This window comes from Lynx canadensis, chromosome A1 (assembly GCF_007474595.2).
Source record: "Lynx canadensis isolate LIC74 chromosome A1, mLynCan4.pri.v2, whole genome shotgun sequence".
NCBI lineage: Eukaryota > Metazoa > Chordata > Mammalia > Carnivora > Felidae > Lynx > Lynx canadensis.
Window position 1 is genome coordinate 21,272,370 of NC_044303.2, and position 23,269 is coordinate 21,295,638.

General features: G+C 35.5%; 1 long non-coding RNA gene across 5 annotated transcripts in view; it reads left to right on the top strand.

The window, feature by feature from the left end:
* The window catches only part of LOC115510363, a 52,673-nt gene extending 29,897 nt beyond the window's left edge, over positions 1–22,776 (top strand). For 3 of the 5 annotated variants that reach the window (XR_003967694.1, XR_003967692.1, XR_003967693.1), the window contains 3 exons: positions 15,072–15,272; positions 17,603–17,666; positions 18,756–18,795. This is a non-coding gene — a long non-coding RNA (uncharacterized LOC115510363). Of the gene's footprint in view, positions 1–15,071; positions 15,273–17,602; positions 17,667–18,732; positions 18,796–22,359 lie in introns of those variants that run through there. The other 2 variants (XR_003967696.1, XR_003967695.1) reach the window with 2 other exon arrangements.
* The last annotated feature ends 493 nt before the right edge of the window (positions 22,777–23,269 follow it).

The following is a 23,269-nucleotide window of genomic DNA, read 5'->3' on the forward strand; positions in this document are numbered from 1 at the left end:
TCTCTCTCTGCCCCTCCCCTGCTCATGCTCTCTCTCTGACTCAAAAATAAATAAAACATTAAAAAATTAAAAATAATAATAAAATAAAAATAGATTTGAAACATTTATAAAGAGAGGTACAAATTTATTCTACGCAAATGCTGAGGATCTGTAGAACAAAACAAATTTCTGCCCTCATAGAGTGTATGATCTTGGAAGTGAGATGTGAGTAATAAACTAGACGAAAAAATTGATAGGTACTATATGTGGTGTGTCAGATGGTAGTACGTTGTAGAAAAATAATGCAAAGGAGGTGGAAAGGATGGAATAAAGGTGTTTGGAAGACAGGAGAGAGAAGTTTTTAAATACTGTAGAGAGAAAATGCTTGACAAATGATTATTTAGACAAAGATTTTTAAAACGATGAGCAAATTATTAGGTATCTGGGAAAAGAGCCTTTCGGGCAGGTGAAATAACAACTTCAAAGATCTTCAGGCTGAACCACTTTGGTGTGTACAAGAAACAGCAAGGAGATCTGGTTGGCTACGATTAAATACACAAGAAGGGGACTCATAATTCATGGGATCGAAGAGTCTGTAAGGGCTAGATCTTACGGCTGTTTTCAGCTTTTAGCTTGTTCTACAGATTTAATTTTTCATACTTCCTTCAGAGAACTTTGACAGCAGTATGCGTCTCAGCCTATTTGACCTTTGTAGGTAGAACAGTATTTTTATAAATCTGACTCAAGATTACAACCTCCATCAGACACTATTGTTTAAACATTTTAAACAAAATGTTTAAATAGTTGGTTAATAGGTACATGTGTGATGATCAGATTTTTACAAATTGTGCTTTGATGGCTCTGAATTTGTTTTCCACTTGATCAGTTTAGCTTGTCAAAGCTAACAGCTCCAGGAGACACTAAACTTACTCATGTTTGTCATTTACCCAAACAAATCACCACCATTTGATGCCTCCATTCTGGAATTGATGTCATAATTAAGTATTTAATGATTTATCACCTGTTCTGTAGCATCTTAGCTGAAATGTTCTTTGCCTGGAATTGTTTCATTCGCTATGGTATCTATCCCACTAACTTAATCTTCCTAAAACAATGCTTTTGTTTATAAGGTAAAATTCAAACTTGTTAGCTTTTGCATCATGATATTGCCCCAACTCTTCTTTAGGTGAACTAGTCTTGACCCATCCGTTTTTCTGTTTGCTTTTATTTATGCCATTTCACCACCCCAGTTCTCTCCCAGCGAATCCCTCCCTGTACGTGGTTAAAAATGAGCCAGACCTCTTGTGTGTGGTAAATGTTTCCTGACTTTAACCATGTGGTATTATCCCTCTATCTTGTGGTATGAATGATTTATATCTCTAGTTCTTAGCCTTTTTTTTCCTAACTTAACACACCTGAGGGACATAATACTTCATCATTAATTGTGCCTCATTTATTAATACATATTAACCTTTTAAATGCATTAGCCATATGAATAAACATTTAAAATTTTATAAACAAAATGAAGAAAAGCAAGTGGACCAAAACACCCAGAACTTGAAAACATCAACCTAAATATCAGGTCCCAAAGTTTAAATACTAATTTTGTGCTGACGTTGATATAGTTGATTTTTTTCCTCAGTTACATGAAAATCTCTTCTCCCTCCCTCCTTCCTTCTGGCCCTCTTTCTCTACTTCCATTTCCTCCTTCCCTCTCTCTTTCTATATCTCATATATAATTGAGTATGAACCATCCATATATATTTTTAGGATTTTAGCACATTTAAAGGAATGATAAGTCATCATTTTAATTTTTCAATATTGTAAAAGTAATTAATAAATACACTCTTAAGTAATGCATGTGTTTATTATGGTGTTGCTTATAATAATAAAACTTTGTAAGAGTTTTTAAAGTGTCCAATATTAAAAGGCTAATTAAATAACATGCTGAGTGGAATACTGTGCAGCTACTTAAAATAATGTAATGAATATTTGATCAGCTAGAAAATTGTTCATGATAAATGTCAGACAGTATGAACAGACTCCTTAGAAGAATACATTTGCTGAACTGTTAATCACTGGTTTACTACAGGCGTGAGACAAATCTTATTAAGATGAGGAAGGTGGATCTTATTTTCATGATTATAAGTAAGCTTTATGATTTTTGTGACTTGGGGAAAGGTTGTTTTTGAAAAGGAGAGAGAAAAATCCTTAAAAAATAAAAACAAATATTTGAAGCACCACCACATAATCATAACCCTTTTGGAAATTTTGCTGGGTTCAGGAAATTTAGAAGTGATAAAAATTAACTATCAGGGAAGAACTGAACAGGTAACTTCAAAAATCAGATAATTTAAAAATCAGCTGTAGGGGAGCAATCTCTGTTCTCAAAGGAGGGTTGAAAGGAATTCAAAAATCACATCTTGAATTCATTGTTGAGTGCTTTTGCTGTCATTTTTCCACTCTTCAAAACTTCAAAAGGTAAGTATAAAAGTGATAAATCTATTTTAATTTTGAAACTGTATTAATAAACTATGTAAAGAAAAACAAATCCAGTTATTTTATAGTTACAGATACTTAACAGCAATGAAACTGACTTTCAGATCTAAAAATTAAGAATTTTCCTGCTTGGGGCACCTGGCTGGCTCAGTCGGTAGATTATGTGACTCTTGTTCTTGGGGTCACGAGTTCAAGTCCCACTTTGGGTGTAGAGCTTACTTTAAAAAAATTTGAGGAGGGGGGAGGCACCTGGATGGCTCAGTCAGTTAAGCCTCCGACTTCAGCTCAGGTCGTAATCTCACAGTTTGTGAGTTCAAGCCCCGCATCGGGCTCTGTACTGACAGCTCAGCCTGGAGCCTGCTTCAGATTCTGTGTCTCCCTATCTCTCTGCCCCTCCCCTTTTCATGCTCTCTCTCAAAAATAAACTTTAAAAAATACATAAATTTTTTAATAGAAAAAATAATTTTCCTTGAAAAGATTTAATCTCTCCTAGCATAAAAGGAATACATAGGCATAGAAACCTTTGGAAAAGGCAAAAAATTCTATTTAAAAATCCTATTTTTACTATCCAGTAGCAACAATTATTAGCTTTATATTATTCCCTTATAGTTGCATAGTTGAATTAACACATTTTATTTCTTAATCCAAATCATAACTATTCCAGGGATCAAAATCTAGAACATCTCTCTCTAGAGAAGAGAGAGGGGATATGCTTTTGGCTAAGAAAATTTTTTCTTTACATTTATCTAAAGTATACCTTAAACTATTGTCTTTATAATTTGTTGCATAATATTTTACTGTAAAAATGCTTAAATTTTATTAACTTTTTTTCCTCAAGATTAGTAAATCTGAGTTTATGGGAAGATGCATCTTGTTTACCCTTTGGCTTCTTCTACCACGCCTGCATGCCAACCCCAACGGTACCTTTCCATTGTGTGAGAAGCATTCTGAGGCAAGGGAAGTCATTGAAGGTTTTTTAGCAGGAAAGAAAAATAACTACTGAAATATGTATACTGGCCCAAGATTTGCTCAGAGAGAAATCTAAGGCTGGTGTACTAAGTTATGAATTTGTTTCTTTTGTATCTCCATAACCACATCAAATTTACCAAAAACCTGAGCTGTTCTAAAATTGTGGAATTCATATTTGATATTCAAAAAACATTAATATGGACATTTTGTGCAAAACATGACTAAAGTTACCAATATGTAAACCTAACACAAATGTATGAGTTCTAGTGTATGACCTTTCTGTTACTGTGACCCATTTAGAATGTAAGCAAAATATGGTCTGTCTCAACTTGGTTTTTTCACATGCAAATATTTTATAATTTGAAACTCTTAAGAACAGTGGTAGTTTAATTTAGAAAAGCAGGTTTAGAACCTGAAAACACGTTGGCTAATACGGTAAAGAAAATACATTTGGGGGGATCTAAAAATCTTTACCTGTGGAGAAGATATTTGTCACCAGAACAGGCCTGTGGTGCAGGTTTCAGGTCAGACCCTGTTGTGCCACTAGGGTCTGCATTTTAGTGGTTTATTGCATCCTCTGGGGAAAAAAAACACCCAAAAGTAAAGCCTCTGGTCGATAATAAGCTATTGTACTGTTTTTTAAATTAGTGATTCTTAGATGTGTTTACCTCTAAAACTCAAGGTATTTGGACCTTTAAAAATTGATGACTTACTCATTTTAGAAAGTTTACATAGTCACACTCTTCAGGAAAAGTTTGTGATGGTTTTACTGTATTTCCCATATTGATTAAGGAACTAAATACCCCCTCACCCAAAAAAGAGAATTTCTTCTGTGTACTTCCCCCCCCCCCCAACAATACTAGGTAGCCTTGGTTTCTGGATAGCCAAGTTGGATTATTTAATTTGGAATTTAGGTAAACTTTGGACACATTTCAAAACTAGCATGAAAATTGATTTATTTAGGTTAACCTGTTACATGCTAATAAACACTTGTTCCCCCAAACCGTTGTTGATTGGAAGTCTTGGTATGTATGACTCATGTCAGGACACATGTAGAGTATGGATGTGAACCAACTGGAGTGCATTCAGAAAATTGAAAAATATGAGGTGCTCAGATCTCACAAGGAATGGTTGAAGGTACTGAGGAGCTTCCAAGCTTCCTTGAAAAAGAGAAGACAAATAACAATCTGAGGCTTGTGCATTTTGTTTTCACCTGGAGGGCAAAACCGGGGAGTTTCAGGGATGTGCAAGGGCTTTCTGCTGACTTTGAATGTGTGCATTAGGGAAGTGGACTGCTTTGCCAAGACCCTCAAAAGTGATGAAATGGGGTTGGGGTAGTTAGTAAGATTTAAAGATACTGTTTGGAATGAAGAAAATGAGTACACAGCATCTTAAGTCCTTGCCTTTAAAATGTAAGACCATTTGTGCCAACAGGACAACTTTTGACTAAAGGAAATCATAGGGAAACATGGATTTTGTTTTGCTTTTGGACAGTTTTTACTGATAATGATCATTGTTTTAACAGACCTGGCAGCATCTAGGGAAGGTACTCTAAGAAGTTCAAGATCAAGGTTTCCAGAAACATATCACTTGTCTGAGAACTATGAAATAAAAATGTTAACTTACTTTCATTAAATACTAAGAGTTAGAACATAATTTTTAAATATTAAAAGCTTTTATAAATTGGCATTTGTTTTCAAGAAGGATTACTTTTTGAAGGCTATTAGACAAATCCAGAATAGAAATGGATCATTAATTTTTCATTTTCCTCTTAAGACTTAACAGGAGAGTAAAGTTGAAAATATTAGATAAACAGGAAGGAATCCATTCTATAGTAATTTTTAATCTATAGTTCTGATTTGAGATTTTAGTTATAGTGTCAGTACGGCATTCTTTGATGTTTATATTCTGTGGTGCTGGATGTTCATAAGACTGCAGGACAATAGCTTGGGCTTAGAATCACCACTCTTGGAATTCTTTCTGTAATTACATATAGGGGAATCCAGCTTCAGTTGGAACTTTTTCTATCTTGCCAGGCACATAGTAGATGCTCAGTTACTTATTAAATGGAGTGTGCCCAGGAGGATCAATATCACTCTGAAATTGGCAGTGGAGTGTAGTTGATTCTGGCATCAGATGTGCAGGAAATAATTTTGTAGTATCTTTGCCAGTTCTTTTGAGGCCAAATCATTGTTGAGACAAACAATATTATGGCTTGGCTAAGAAAATAATTTTTGTGACATCTTTTAAGGCAGGTTTCTTAGTTTTTACAGCTAAGTACTTTTTCAAACACTCTGGTTCTCTTCCAAGTTAGATTTGAGATTATGGATAGGAGATAATAGTAAATATAATAATGGAACATCAGCTGCGGCACATTTTTTAGGTTTATTTGCCCCTCTGGGAGATATGCCAGTAATTTTTTTATTGTTTGGTAATTTTAGTGAAAATGACCTAAATCAAAGTATTTTAATATCTACTAGGGTTGATTTAAGTGCATATAGAAACCACTCAAGCTTTAGGTGCTGCTTTTAGTGATAGAAATAACTGCTAACACATTGTCTTTTGCTAGAAACTGACATGTAATAAACGATTTAAGTCTCCACCTCCTTGTGAGGGAAGCATATCATTATCCCTGTGATACAGGTAAAGAAATGGAGTTGAGGAAATAGTATGCCTAATGCCGCATAACTAATAAGTTGGGGGGGAGGGGGAGGGTGAAATCACTATTCAAGACCGGGTGGTTTGACTGCAGATCTGCTGTTAGTAATTAATATTTACAACCTCTGTCCTATAACTAATCAGAGGTAGAGGAGACAAAATACTAAGCCGGAAACTGCTAAAAATAATACTGATACCTTAAAGATAGGTTTGTATGTGGAAGTATTCTATCAAACCAAATTAACTTCTCAAATATTCCACGATGGTACTATTGTCCTACCGCAAGGAGACCTGCTCTTAGAAGTGTGTTTTGGTAACATTTGTCATGGGATGTGTTTATGTGTCCATGACCTTCTGTATATTTATTTGCATGGTCCATGGATATATACATGCAGATATATGAATTGAGTCATCTTCATTGTGATAGCAATGTGATAGAGGACATTGAGAAAGCTGCACCCCCCCAACTGTCCAGAGTAAGTCTACACAATCAATAGGTCATACTTGGTTGTATTGTTTTTAAAGCATCAAACATCATTGTCCTCCCACTTAAGCATACTGTGTCTCTGAAAGCTCATCAAAATCCAAGAAAAATAGACCTTTTGTAACTGACTGCAGACAAACTATACAATACAAATTGTGACTTGTTTTGGATACTATCCCTAAGCTATCAGACATACCATTTTTCTTAGTAGTTCATATCAATTTAAGGAATTAAACTTCTGGCAGGGCTTAATTAGTATTAAACATTCTGTCTCAACCAATTCCAGGCAGTGTAACAAATCCTCACTCAGCACTTAGAAATGTTCTCAGGTATTACCTCAGAAGGGCCTGTCTACATACACAGAAGATCACTCCCTTTCTGTACTATCATCCTTACAATAGTTTCATTATTGCTTATGTTACATCATACTGTGATGATTTTTTTTCCCTTCTTTTCTGTTGGTCTATAAGCCCAGAGACTGTATCTTAACAGCTCATCTGTGACTAATGTAGTAAGTAGAGCTGATGACCCCACAGCACTAAGTAGTATGTTAGTTTTTTTCCTTATTACATGATATATTGATACCAATATTAATATGGTTGCCCAAGACAACTCACTAGTCATTTAGCCAGAAATTGTATCTTAACTTTACAGTGGAATTCTCCAGGCTCAGGTCAAATTTATTTATAGATCACCAGTATCACAATTTCACCAAAGGATCAGAAGGAAAGAGAAATTAGAAAAGTGAAATAGTGTTTGCCAGTTAATACAGTTTTGTATGTGAAAGCCTTTGTAAGTGTTCATTTCTCATTGAGATGGTGTACTAGTTAGGAATAAAGAATTTCACACAGCATATTTTATCCCCTAGGTAACATAGACAAAAACTTTGACAATATATCTGATGTAAGTCTTAAGAAAAATTGTCTCTAGCAGGCTGAAATGGATTCCCAGATGTTCTCAAATTTTACAAGAAAGCACTATGGAGGTCAGGAATTTCAGTTAACTTCTACTATCAAGATTCAGAGTTTTAAAAGTATTAAGTACTTTAAAAGGTATTAAAATTATTTAACAGCTTTTTTTCCCCACTTTGTCAGTCATGTGATTAACCCAATAGTTGATTGCTTAAGACAGCTTTAAAATCCAAGTCAACTTTGCTTAGGCCAATGAATCCATACAAGCTTGTAAGAATCCAACCAAAACAGTTCTTTGTAACTACTTTCTGTTTCTACCTCATCAAGAAATAGATGCTTTTCTCACTTGCATCTTTCCCTGATCTGGTTGTGACTCCTTAACCTAGCATTCCATTTGTGATCTTGCTGACCTCCCAAACCCTGCATGCCTAAATCTGCAGTATCCAACCTCTGAATCCTGTCTGCCTAAGCCCAGGATATTCAGATGCTTTGCTCTGCATTGGGAAATCTGGCTTCTGGGCTCTACTTTTGGAGGGGGACCTAAGTATATTCCCAAATTAACTGAAGCTCTTAATACCCTGCTTACTGTATGTAGCCTCTTGGATAGATTTCACATGGTAGCCTCTGTTGCTCTTTATAATTAAGTTCTCCCAACTAGATATAACCCTACCTTGTCAAATATTTGGGTGTTTTATAGTTAACAAATGATTGATAATTTACCTGACACATTTGCTACTCTAAAATTCATTTTATTTCCTTTTAATTATTGATTTATTTTTTGAGAGAGAGAGCACAAATTGGGTAGGGGCAGAGGGAGAGAGAATCCCAAGCAGGCTCCTCACTGTCAGTACAGAGCCCAATGCAAGGCTCAATCTCGTGAACCGTGAGATCCTGACCTGAGTCAAAATGAGTCAGTTACTTAACCAACTGAGCCACCCTGGCACCTGAAAATTGCCTTTTATTTTTAATAACTTTTCTAAAATTAACTGCTCACTGCCATAGAATACTCCATATCCTCATTTTTAGACAAGAAAAAGCCTGAGATACCATTGCATTACAATAGGGTTCTGATATCAAGACATGACAGTGTTAACAGCTTGAGGTAGATAATTGCTCAATAGAATTACCAGAGACCTGTGAAAGGAAGCGTAAGAACCTCATCTTCAAAATGTATCCATACAATAGTCCCCCCCCCCCCTTATCTGTGAGGGACATGTTCCAAGATCCCCACTGGATGCCTGAAACTGCAGGTGGTACTGAACCCTGTATATACTGTGTTCTTCCTATACATGTATGCCCATGGTAAAGTTTAATTTGTAAATGAAGCACAGTAAGAGATTTACAATAGCTAATAATAAAATGGAACTATTATAACAATATACTATAATAAAAGTTATGTGAACGTGCTCTCAAAATACCTTGTACTCAACTTTCTTGTGATGGTATGAGATGATAAAGTTGCTGTGTCATGAGATTAAATGGAGTAAATGATGTAGGCATTGTGACATAGCAGTAGGCTACTGTGGACCTTCTGACTATTCATCAGAAGGGAGTCATCTGCTTCCAGACTGTGGTTGACAGCAGTAACTGAAACCATGGGAAGTGAAACCAATGATAAGGGAGACTATAATTATTAGCCATGGAGAAGTCTAAAGTGGTTGGAAATTACTTTTTCTGTCTAAGTTTACTTTTTATTCTGTTTCCTGTCAATATAATCTTTTTATGTGAAATTGTGCTGTTTACATTTTCATAGTTTTAATTTATTAATGTGTGGAATGTATAGTTCTACAATTTATGATATCTGATGTTATTTCAAGTAATACAGTTTCCTTACACATGTAAGGACATTAAAATTAAAACGTATTTCACATGGTAGATAGTAAGCATTTAAATTAAAGTTGAATGAATAAATCTGATTTATTTAACATGGGGGTTTTAAAAGGTAAGTCAGATTTTTAGAATTCTGTTATCAGCAAATAATCTTATAAATTTAGAACTTTCTCTGTGTTTCCAACATGTTTACTTTTAGTAGTCAGTATTTTTGTGTGTAATTTCTCATAATTTAAAAGATGAAGTTTCTCATAGAAATAGTAAAATTAATATTTTAGATTAATTTTTTTAGACTATGCTTTTGGTTCTGTTACTTGCTTCTATGGAAAATAATATAAGCATCCCTAAATAAATAACTTAGTATTCGCTCAAGAATTCAGGGGTGTCTGGATGACTCAATTGAGCATCTGACTCTTGATTTCGGCTTGGGTCTTATTCTCATAGTTCATGGGATTGAGCCCTATGTTGTTCCAGGGCTGGCAGCAAGGAGCCTGCTTGGGATTCTCTCTCTCTCCCTCTCTTTCTGTCCCTCCCCTGCTTTGCATGCTTGAACACATGCTTGCTCACTCACTTGCTGTCTCTCAAAATAAACTTTTAAAAAAGAATTCATACAGAATTAGGAATAATGCAGAAAATCAGGTAATGCAAATTAGAAGTAAAAATGTTCATTAGATTAATTTGATGATTCTAGACGCACAAATCTGTAAATTATTTTCTGTGGTTTTGTCCTTTTAAGGTCTCAGACAATGAAACTTCCATCACTTCACTCTCATTCAGTAATGTGTGTACAGCTATTCATTCATCCAACAAGTCACTTTGTTCAAGGCACTTGCTTCTGATACCATTCTCTTCACTGTCCTCAAGATGCCTCTTTTTTTTTTTTTTTTTGAGATAGAGAGAGAAACAGTGTGAGCAGGCGCCCCAAGATGCCATTTTATTAAGATACCAGTTGAGCATGTAAAAGAAGCTAACGGTTTCTCAGTGGTTTAGATGACCATGAAATGAAGGAGAACAAAAGGTTATAATGCAGTATAATAAATTCATATTTGTGAACATTAGGCTAAAGAAGTGTTTAGGTAGGTTGTTACTTTGCCAGAGGAATGACAATGTAAACAGAAGCTTAAACTGTACTTAGAGAAGTTAAGTGCGATGATACTCAAATACTTAAAATTGGCTCTGCGATTAGTTGTGTGACCTTAAGCAAGTTGCTATCTCTCTCCAAACCTCAGTTTAAAATTTAAAAGATTGAATTTGTCTCTGTCTTGTCCCAAATTTTTAAAACCCTAAACAAAGTCAGCCTCCAATATATCCATTTTGCAAATACTTCTTTTTTTAAAATGCTTATTTATTTATTTTTGAGAGAGAGAGTGCATGTGAGCGGAGGAGGGGCAGAGAGAGAAAGAGGGTCTGAAGCTGGCTCTGCACTGACAGCAGAGAGCCCAATGGGGCACTTGAACTCACGAACCACAAGATCGTGACCTGAGCCAAAGTCAGAGGCTTACCTGACTGAGCCACCCAGGCATCCTGCAAATAATTCTTTATACTGACATATTACAAAAGCAAAGGAAAAAGTTGAATAATCTTGTAGATTTATGGGAGACTTTAATATCACCTTAGAATTTTGGAAGTTACATGTTTAACTTTGCCATTATAGAAAAAAAGATTTATTTTTCCTACCCTTTGTCAGACCAACACCTTGTCTGTAAGAGACACAGTCAAAAAAAAGAGAGAGGAAAAAAAAAAAAACGAACCTAGAGAAGGAGAAACACTTGTAAATTTAAAATAATAAAATTTCGGAAAAAAATCAAATTTGGGGGATCCCTAGGCAGCTCAGTCGGTTAAGCATCCAGCTTGACTTCAGCTCAAGTCCTGATCTCACAGTCATGAGGTAGAGCCCCATGTTAGGCTCTGCACTGACAGCACAGAGCTTTCTTGGAATTGTCTCTCTCTGCCCCTATCTGCCCCCCCCCCACATAAAAAAAATAATTTTTTTAAGTTTATCACATAAAGCATTTAATTGAATTAATGGAACAGTATGGAGTACTAGATGATTTAGTTAACTGAAGTTTATAGTAATCCTAAACTTTTGAGTATTTCCTAAAACCTAAAAATTACAGTATGTCAGTATATTGTCTTGTCTCAAAGCATGCTGAATATCACCAAACTTTATGAGTAAGGAATCTTACTATCAAGTAGTATAAAGTAATATGTAATTATAGGTATAGAAATTTTAAGAATTGTGTTCAATGTGTTTCATATAACCCAAAGAGTATTTGATTATAATTTTTTTCTTGAGGTAGAGCACAAGAGACTCATTCAGATTAAGGATTTAATTTGAAGAATTCCAATTTCCTTTAAGCAAAGTTTCACTTTATTTCAAGCTGAACATTAGTGTATTCATGATTTGATAATACACTTAAAGATGTACACTCTAAAGAATTTGAGTTACAAAACGCTCAGTTATAATCTGTTGGTTGTAAACAAGGCCAGTTACTTGTAGAAATTGGATCAGAAGGAATTGGATTATCACAAATGGCCACTGGTTTTCATCATGGTTATGTTGTGTACATGTGATAAAGTAGGACAGTTTATTCATAATGCAAATTTATTTTGAACGGTGTGAAAATCTGAGTTGGTTGTAATTTGAGGCCCCAAATTCTATAACGAGTGAATATCATTTTATGTCATCAAAGATGGTTATTAAAAAACTACTTTAAAATTCTTTCACAATTTGGGATGCCTGGCTGGCTCAGTCAATACAGCATGCAAATGTTGGTCTCAGAGTCATGAGTTCAAACCCCATGTGTGACATACAGTTTACTTAAAAAAATTTTTTTTAAGTTTTCTTTGCATTTTTCAAGTGAGCTTTAAGGGCCTATTCTATGTCTAGTACTTACTATAGTCCAAAAAGATGGTCACTGTCAGCAAAGAACTTTTAGCCATAATAGAAATATACTAACATACAAGAAACAACTAGAAAATAGTGGAGAGTAAATTTTGCCTTGTGGACTTGAAGTTTAGTAGAAGATCAAAGAAAATGTAGACTTAGACTCACCAAAAAAGACTTCTTAGGGGAGGTGGAAGGTGAGCTGGGCTTAAAGAAGAATAGGTAGAATTAATTCTTGGAAATGAAGATATTTGGAGGCTTTCAAATACAGGAAACATGAATCAAAGTATCAAGTTGGAAGGAGTAAAACAGATACACTAGATTGAAAATAGAGGAATAGGGAAATGAATGTAACCATATTTGAGATTGCTTTGCTTTGCTTAAGGGGCCCTAATTTCTAATAGAAGAAAACGAGGATTTGGATTGCCTGCAACCCTTTTGAGAGCCAAAAAACAGTTGAAGAAAAAAAAAAGGGAAGGAAATCTAGGATTATATCAGACAAGTTTATTACCCTAAATATTAGGGAATCTATGGATTTTAGCTCAGCAAATCAAGTGAGAAATCTTTTTTTAATGATTTGTGTTTTTATGTTTTTATCGGAATTGAATTTTGTATATGAAGTTCTCAACACTGAACCTAACATTGTTTACTTAATAGCATATAACAGTTGCTGTACTTGCTCGGACATGACACTTTTTAAAAAAATGTATTTTGAGAGAGAGAGTGAGCAGGGGAGAGGCAGAGAGAGGGAGACAGAAAATCCCAAGCAGGCTCCACACTGTCAGTGCCAAGCCCAACCAGGCACTCATACTCACAAACTGTGAGATCATGACCTGATCTGAAACCAAGAGTTGGATGCTTAATTGATTGAGCCACACAGGCACCCCTCAAGTGAGAAATCTTGAGAGGAAAGGGTTGCATAGCCAAAATTCTATCAGGCATATTTTTTGTTCTCCATAACATTCATCTTAACACTATGGGAATGATGGTGAATTAATACCAAAGTAATGTTGTTATGCCAAATAGAAATACTCCTTTTCCAAACCCTTCTCTAATTTGCATCTAAGTCTTAGCTCAAGTTATTTACTCTTAGAATGTCCTTTCCCTCATCTTCACCTGTCTAAATCCTCCTAGGCTATCTACCTCTTGCATTAAATTTTCCCAGTTCATTTTTCCTTCTCACCCAGAAATTCTCTCTTTTGAGCTCATATACATGGCTTAGAACAATTAATATACCCTGCCTTATGGACAGGGATTATCTTACTCTTTATTATATACTCTGCAAGCTTAACAGAGTGGGTGCTTAGCAATTAAATGGTAATTAATTGCTGAAAATCAATAATACCTTTATGGTAAATGTTTTCTGTAAAGGCTAAATACCAGCTAGATAAATACAGAAATGCCCGGGCTCTTTTCTGGTAATTTAAGAATTTTTCCACCTTTTACTACTTTTATAGGGCTTCTTTGATTCTCTACTACCTATTAACATTCATGTCTCAAGTCTTATTTATCTTAAAATGTCCTTTAAAGAAAAATTTCAGGGGTGCCTGGGTGGCTCAGTTGGTTGGGCGTCCGACTTCAGCCTAGGTCGTGATCTCACGATTCTTGAGTTCGAGCCCCGCATCTGGCTCTTTGCTGATGGCTTGGAACCTGGAACCTGCTTCGGATTCTGTGTCTCCATCTCTCTCTCTGCCTCTCCCCTACTCATGCTCAGTCTCTCTCTCGCTCTCAAAAATAAAATAAGCATTAAAAAAAATTTTTTTTTAAGTCAAAACCTGTGGGTAGGTTTGTGAACAGTTAGAAGGCCTGTGAAATTTCAATATCCCTTTGGGAGGGCCATGAGTAATCCAACTGATAATCCTAAGCTTTTCAATGAAGTATAATTTAACTATTTTTTGTCAGCCTTCCATCTGAGGAGATGGAAGATGATAGAATGAAAAGTACTTACATTAAAAAATACTTTTTAAGAAACACCATTACCGTAATCATAAAAAACAAATGTACTGAGCATTGTTGAAGTTCTTTATACATCTCTAAAGTTAATGGTATGCTACTGGGGCACCTGGGTGGCTCAGTCGGTTAAGTATCTGACTCTTTGTTTCTGCTCAGGTCATAATCTCGCATTTCGTGGGTTTGAGACCCACATCAGGCTCCACGCTGACACTTCGGAGCCTACTTGGGATTCTCTCTCTCTCTCTCTCTCTCTCTCTACCTCTCTCTCTCTCTCTCTCTCTCTCTCTCTCAGCCCCTTCCCTGCTCTGTCTCAAAATGAATAAATAAGATTTTTAATAAAGTTAATGGTATGCTTCTGAATCCCTCTGCTTACTGGAGCTACCTTGTTGAATGAAATTGGTTTTCTAACAAATTTTCTTGGACTATTGTATAAGAGACTATGCAAGTCACACCAAAGAAAGTTTTTTTTAAAGTAAGCTCTACACCCATTGTGCAGCTTGAACTGAGACCCCAAGATCAAAAGTCACATGCTCTACCGACTGAGCCAGCCAGGCACCCCAGAGAAAGCTTTTAGAAATCTAAAAAGACAAAATTGTGACACAAATATGTAGCATTTGTTTTCTGCTAGGACATTTAAGTCATAAGGATTTATTTTACGTATCCTTAGAGCTTTTATATAAAATCTATATGACATTTGTGTTTGTTTTTCAGAACCTGTATAAAAATTACATTTTTTAAAACATCTGTTGTTACTATTGGGTTTGGTTGGCTTTGAGGGTGGTTGACTTGTTATATTTTACATTTAACCAAAAGTCAGGATTTCAACCAGCAATTAAATAATGGTTTATATGGCAAAGCAGTTTCCCCTTTGTAATGATTTTCTTTATGACCTGTTTTCTAGGCATGTATTTTGATAGCACTACTACGTCCCCTCCAAAAGGTGAGAACTGACTCTTCCATCTGTACCTGGATCATGTGGAGAAAGGACTGAGAATGGAAGCAGAAAACAGACATTGTCCATGTAGAGCAGACTGCCTGACAACAGCTCACTCTAATAAAGGGCAATAAATGCCACACGAGATGATCCTCTCATCACAAAACTGTAAGTAATTTTGGGGAATTACAGGGCAATTGGTTGTCTCTGCTGACTCAATAAAAAAAGGTCTTCATTTTGTAATTTGTGGCCTGTATGCTGTAAATTAAGATGCACTGAACTGTTAAACAGTGGACTTTCCTGGCTTGTGGATGAGAATTTAAGGCAAAATAAAATACAGTATTCCCCACAAAGTAAACTTAGGACCTTTGCTCTAAGACCTGAGGCAAAGGTTACATGAATTTGGATAACTGGGTTAAAACTAAGTAATTGGGGCTTGCCTGGAAAACAAGCTTGAGAACTTCAGTCTTTTTTTTTTTTTTCAATGTTTATCTTTTGAGAGAGAGAGAGAGAGAGAGATGACAGAGCACAAGCTGGGGAGAGGCACAGAGAGAGGGAGACACAGAATCCGCAGCAGGCTCCAGGCTCTGAGCTGTCAGCACAGAGCCCAGCACGGGGCTCAAACTCACCAACCATGAGATCATGACCTGAACTGAAGTCGGATGTTTAACTGACTGAGCCACCCAGGTGCCCTGGAGAACTTTAGTCTTGATATAGCATGGAATAGGGAGGCCATATGGCCTCTTGAAACAAAATAACGGAAGTTGACAAAGTAATAGAATTTTTGGAAATTAAATCTAGCAATACCATAGATAGATAGATAGATAGATAGATAGATAGATAGATAGATAGATAGACAGACAGACAGACAGACTGGGGAGGGGGGGAGTGGCGCCGCAGGCTGTATAGAGAAGGATTCTAAGATACAAAGTATGGTGAAAAAGAAACTGGGCATGTGACCATTGTAGTAATCGAGGAGTAAAGAAAACCTGAACAAAATAATGTCATTGAGAATGGAGATGAAATAATAAATTGAAGATATTTTTTTAAAAAAATCGTAGAACATCATGATGAGTTGGATAAAAAGGGAGTTGTCAAAATTATATATTTTCTGTACTGGAAGGAAACAGTGATATCACTGCAAGAGGATGGTTAAGAGAAGCTAGTGTGAGAAAGATGTTGTATCCTATTTTTGTAATATTGCATTTAAGAAATCTAGGCATTCCATTTGAAATCCTTTAAAGATCACTGAATATACAGAAGGAGAATTCTATGTAAAAGGCTAGAGAGGTAAAAATGTCAGTTATCCTCATAAAGCTGATAAGAATAGACAAGCTAACAAAAACTATTAAGGACAATAGACTTTCTTTTAAAAGCAAATATGTAACATAAATTTATATAAATTAATTAGGTATATAATCTTAAATAAACATTTCCAAATAAAAAACTATTTTCCTCAGAATGTCATGTCTCAAGCTTACACCTGTAAGAAAATCCCTATACTTATATTAGTTGTGAGAGTCAATGACTAATATGTGTTAATATTCTTGAACTTATCTTCGTGTCTATTAATAAAACAAAGACCTTTCCCCATATTAGATTGAGGGAATGAAATTGAGAACTTAAAGTTCACATGATCAACCAGTTAAAACTTTATAAAATTGACATGGCTTTAATTTCTCAAATGGAAAGGCAGGTAATTGAATTGTGGGAAATGTGCTGGTCTCCAGTTTCAAGAAACAGTACAGCACAAAGACCTGGAATTCTGGCTGAAGAGCTGTAATAATAAACAAAAATTTGAAAACCAGGAAGCCAAATCTTCCAAATGTACGACTGTGGCATTTCAAAGGAGATATAACAAGAGATTCCAGAAGATGGTAAAAAATAGGTTTAGATAATTGAGATTCCTTATATGAATACTTGTGTTTGATGGAGAAACACTGTTAAGCAGAAATGAAGGTTCTAAGAAGCTGTGACTTTCTCCTTCTCACCCTAAATTAGGCTTGCTTCTGAAAAAAAAAGTGTTAGTCCAAAAAATTCAAACGGGGATTCAATAAATTTTAGCCAGGAATTTAAAAAGTGACCAAAGGGGCAGGGCCAGAATTTCATTGAAAGAAATATTTTGGTTTTCTAGGAGCTAAACCTTGTTTTGTAGGATTCCTATTTAGAATGTCAAAGTATCTTGCTCTATTTACCTAGTCACTACTTGCTGTGGAAAACTGCCACCTTCATCAGACAGAAATCCCACATCATTCTACACCTTGAATTGATATTTTAATATACTATCCATTTTAATGATATGTAAGGAAACCTAAAATGTCAATCTGTGCTTCCAAAATAGCATTTAAAACACTCACTAATATGTCTTCTGGATATACCACATCTTTTGGACCATACTCAATCCTTAAACTGTTTGATTAAGCCAAGTTCAGTGAACCTATGACTTCAAATCAGGTTATCCAGAACTGCTAACATTTTTTTCTGTATTTCTGTCCTAGTTACATCTGACTTATATGCCTGGTCTGATAACTTCTATCTTTTTATGACTCCTAAATTGTGGAGGTAAGTCAAGATTTAATATCAGTTATAGTCATGTAAAGTTCATTCTGAATTTGTATTCCCTTAACATTTATTTAATTACTAAGCATTCTTGTAGCATTGCATTTTTATTAGCAAATTATATACTATATTCCAACTTTGGCTGGGCTATTTTACTCTGATTAAATGTGTAATTTTCTGTAACTTTCAACTAGTTAGTATTCCTATAGACATCTAATATTTTCGTCACACTTGGTATGTGATTACCCAAGTAAACTTCTAATGGAAAAATACCATGGGATTTTTTTTTCTGTAGTCTTTAGCTTAAATCACTTCTTTCAGACTCTGTACATAAAGTATCATCCATCTTTGATCTACTATAATTCTTGTTTTTCCAAGTGCCTATTCACCGAGACTGTAGTGTTCTAAATTTTTCAGTTCAGTTCAGTTGAGACCATTAGACATCCAGTACTGTGGGGGAATATAAAGATCAGTATTAAACACAATCCCATTCCTCATCTTAAAAGATTTCATGGAAGCTCAGACATTGCAGCCTGACTTTCTTGGGGTCTCTTATTACAAGGAGACCAAGACAAATCTCTCCTATTTGGCTTCCAAGTTGGGAACCCAAAGAAATTCAGATGCTTACCAGAGTGAGAAATAATGGAGAGTAACATGAAATAGAAACACTTGGTTTAGGGTATGTTCTACTCCACTGATAAGAGTAAAAAGCCACTTTAAAACAATGATTCTGGATTTGAGGTGTTGGTGTGAAATTTGAAGGTGCAGAATGCTGCCTACCTAGAAGTTTGTATAATTAGACATGTCTTAAGCACATTTTAGTTTGGGAAGCAGAGGCCTATTTATTTTGCTGAATGTTTGTTGCTCTTTTATTCTGTGCCATGTAAGGTGTTAACTTTTTATCCTTTAAAAGATTTTTGTAGTTGGATCTCATAGTTTAGATAAATATTAAGGCATTTTATTTTCTAAGCTTAATAATTATGATATAATGAATTTTTTGTGAAATTTTTACATAAATTTTCATCTCTAATAGGTCTGATAGGCCTTATAATTCTTTTTTTTTTTTAAGTTTATTTATTTATTTTGAGACAGAGAGAGAGCGCAAGCATGAGCCTGGGAGGGGCAGAGAGAAAGGGAGAGAGAGAATCCCAAGCAGGCTCTGGGCTGATGTGGGGCTCAAACTCAATAAACCGTGAGATCATGACCTGGGCCAAAATCAAGAATTGGACGCTTAAACCAACTGAGCCACCCAGGCGCCTGGAAGGCCTAATAATTCTTGAAGTGCAGTTCTGTGGCAAAGCTGGTAAGTAATGATGGCTTTTACTAGGTCATTGGTATTCCAGAAATCTAAGTATTTTAGTAAGATGTTTTCACATTAACTCTTTATTTCTTGAACTTTGTTTGAAATACTAAGTTTGATGTCACATTGTTCTCTTCCATGAGTTCTTTGGCTCTCTCAAAGTAACAAAACGTCCTAAATTTATTTTTAAAAATTTCCTCATAGTGTCTCGTCTGCATTGCTAAACTTACTGTTAACAGAGTCAACTTCCCCTGCACAGAGGAAAAATAACAGTAGAATATGGGAGATTTGAAGTGCTCTAATAAATATTTTGTCATCCCAACAAGGTTTCTGGTGATGTGACTATTTCTATTATTTGTGATAGAGAACCAGTACAAAAACTTATAAAGCAAAACTGAAGTTTGTCAGATGTAAACAATATATAAGACAAATTAGAAATAGCTTATGATTCCCTAAACCATATATTATTTCTCTAGCTCCTTTCCCATGACCATTTTATGTTATTTGGGGCTCCTGATTTCAGATATATTTTCAAAGCAGCCCAAATTAATTCCAATTTTACCATACCTAAGAACTCTTTATAGTTATGACTTGTATATTAAATTCAAGAGTAAAATTCAACATTTTACTCTTCAGAAAATTTTTTTAGGGACAACTTCCAATCACTTATAAGGCAAATTACTGAGTTTCAAGAATAAGCTCTTTAGTGCCTTGTCAGAAATGAAACTGTGGGTGGAAAGATAAAACACACATAACAGAATCGGGAGAACAGGGAAGGCCCAACTACTGATGGTACTGGTCATTAAGAATGACAGACCTTGGGGCACCTGGATGGCTCAGTTGATTAAGCATTCAACTTCAGCTCAAGTCACGATCTCCCCGTTTGTGAGTTCAAGCCCTGCGTTCGAGCCCCCAGAGCCTATTCGATTTCTGTGTGTCCCTCTCTCTCTGCCCCTCCCCACCTTCTCAAAAATAAAAAATAAACATTAAAAAAAAAAAGAATGACAGACCTTAATGTGTCATTGTGATGATTCATCTTTGTATATATGAGATGGATTGATAGGTGTATATGATTTAATAGAACAAGGTTTTCAGCATGGTTGGCCAAGACCAGCTTCTGCCATTATTTTCTTATAATTTAAAATGGCCTGGGTGGCTCAGTTGGTTGAGCAGCTGACTTTGGCTCAGGTCATGATCTTAACGGTGTGTGAGCTCAAGCCCTGCATCAGGCTCTCTGCTGTCAACGCAGAGCCTGCTTCAGATCCTCTGTCCCCTTCTCTCTCTGCCCCTCCCCCGCTCGTGCTCTCTCAAAATAAGTAAACATTAAAAAATTTTTAAATAAAACTGACAAATTCATCCAGTCCAGAAGTTAAGAGTTAAGTGGTGTACCCATATGAAAATGTTAAAGCTTTTTTTTTTTCTAAAGCAGGCAAGAGTTTTTAATTTGCATTGCATCTGATATATCCCTGTTTTCTTCAAACTACAGTTGCCTTGTCCCCCTTTCTGAAACAAGACTCAATGTTTTGCATGTCTTGATATCCCAGTGATAGTGTCCCACTCTATTTTAGAGTGAATACGAGAGGCTTACTGAGATGATCTTGACAGATGTGTCTCCAGATGAGATAATCTCTAAAGTATTTACTAAAATAAGAAACTCAGTCTACTCTGAAACTACACTTTCCTTAATAATATATATATTTTTAATTGTGGTAATCTTTCTCCTTCCACAAACCTCTGCATTGTGAACTCATAACTTTTGAGAAACTATTTAATAAAAAGCTTGTCTTTCTAATTAAACCATTTGTCAATATTATGAATTGTTTTTGTAAAAAGTTCTAGGAGGGAAGGCATTATTTGTTCTCTGCAGTATCTCCAATGTCTAAAATAGTATTTGGCACACAGTAGATGTCACTAAAGATTTATTGAATGAAGGAATGAAGGAATGAATGTCATATATATCTCCATAGGTAACATGTTTCTATTAGCACATTTTATTTCTCAACTCAAAGTAGTTTCCTACAAATATGAATGACTAAGAACATATTAAACAGTAGTTTTAACATTTCCTGTCTTACTATTTGCCAACCTGTTACAGTATTTTTTGTTTTAATGTTTTTAACCAGTTATCAGTTTTTAGTAATCTTATCAGTAAAGCAGTGTTGAACAGTGTTGCATATATAACCATGTCAACTATATCCAACAAGTTAAATCACATAAATGTCAAAAACTTAGTGTGTCCTAGAATATGATACTAGCAAGGGAAGCAAACACATCATCCCGAAAATTAACTTGACATGCTAAAACAACTAAATTGGCTTTTCTGCAGAAAAGAGGGGATAACTGCCACCAAAAATAAAACACTTATTCATAGGGCTTTTTCTCTTATTTGGGTCATTACTTTCAAATACTAACCTTGACATTACTAATCTTGAAGTATTTTGCACTTCTACATTATACATAACCTTTGAAGTACTGTTAGAAAATTTTAAAAATATGTATTTCTTCCCTACAACCTAGTACACAAATTTGTAATTACTAGAAGTTTCTGGATGCCAACTCTTTACTAAGTGGAGGGCCTTCACAGGAAAGGTGGTAAAGTAACATTTGTATCAGTATAAGATAATAAGCCATACTTTGCCATAATAGTCCCCCTAACACTCATCTAACACCCATATCTTTGTTGAAAATTCCATGCATGGGGGCACCTGGGTGGCTCGGTCGGTTAAGCATCTGACTTCGGCTCAGGTCATGATCTCACAGTCCGTGAGTTTGAGCCCCGCGTCGGGCTCTGTGCTGACAGCTCAGAGCCTGGAGGCTGTTTCGGATTCTGTGTCTCCCTCTCTCTGACCCTCCCCTGTTCATGCTCTCTCTCTCTCTGTCTCAAAAATAAATAAACGTTAAAAAAAAAAATTTTTTTTTAAAAAAAGAAAATTCCATGCATGTATAAGAAAATGAGTATGTTTCCACAATTGGATATATATATAGTGGAAGTATTTTCCCACTTTATATGTTGTTCTACACCTTGCTTTTTTTCCACTTAGAAATATTTGACATTCTTTCCCTAGTTTATAAACTCTTGCCCCATCCTTAAGGACTACATAGTATTTCACTGTATGAACCATAATTTACCCATCCCCTGTTGATCAGCTTTGAGTTTATGTCTCATCTTTTGCTGTTACAATGATGTCCTTTCTCCCTTGAATGTGAGCTGAGAATAAGGATTTTTGTCTTACTCATTTTTTAATCTTAATAACTTAGTATGGTGTCTAACAAATGTTTAATATATGTTTTTGAATGAATTAATTGTACTTTTTAAAATGATACTTAACTGCTTCCAGGTAGGTTTTAACCCTACTGTGTGCTTGATACTCTTTGATTTAACATTTCCTCTTCTAGATGTTTATCCTAGTGTGCAAAGTGACACATATAAATGAGGAATTCCTACAAAAGGAATCACCAAACCAAAGTATATGTGTATTTTAAATGTTAGTAGAGGTTTTCAGAAGCTTTTCACCAAATGTAGGTGTTAATTAATAACAAAGTTATTATTCCTCTCCCCATATGTTTGTCAGTGCTTTACACATAGTAGTGTTAAAATTGTTGAGTGATTGAGCTCACATTCAAGTGGAAAAAAAATTGGTTTTTATGATGGCCTATAAGTCTATACAGAGGAAAAGACTGATTAATATGCCTGGGAAAGGAGGGAAACAAGGCCACAGAGAAGAGGTACAATTGAAAGTGGGCCACCAATCATCTTCTCCTGCCTCCTCCCTCCCTTCTTCCTCCTCCTCCTCCTCTTCCTCTTCCTCCTCCTTCTCCTTTTTCTTCTTCTTCTTCTTCTTCTTCTTCTTCTTCTTCTTCTTCTCCTTCATCATCACCATCACCATCACCAACAGTGACTTGGTGCCTACCAGATACCAGATGTGTTGAATACGTTATTTCCTTTTATTTTCACATATCCTACAAGGGAGATATATTATCCCCATGTGATAAAGAAGTTGAGGCACAGACAACTTAAATAACTTGCCCAAGTTGTATAGCTAGTAATTGATTGAGTTGGGATTAGAAATCAAGCATTCTGATTCCAGAACGCACTCTTGAAAGCTGTGTAAGTGTTCATGAAGAAAAGAAAGGGAAAGATACATTGAAGGTAGAAGAAACATGTGCCAAAGGACCAAGTGCATGTTGTTACTTAGAGAACAAGCAGTTAGTATGGCCTAAACACGATTGAGGTATGGTTGCCAGAGAAGGCATGCTAGGAGACAAGGCCACAAGTTAAGCTGAGTACATATTTGACTAACATATA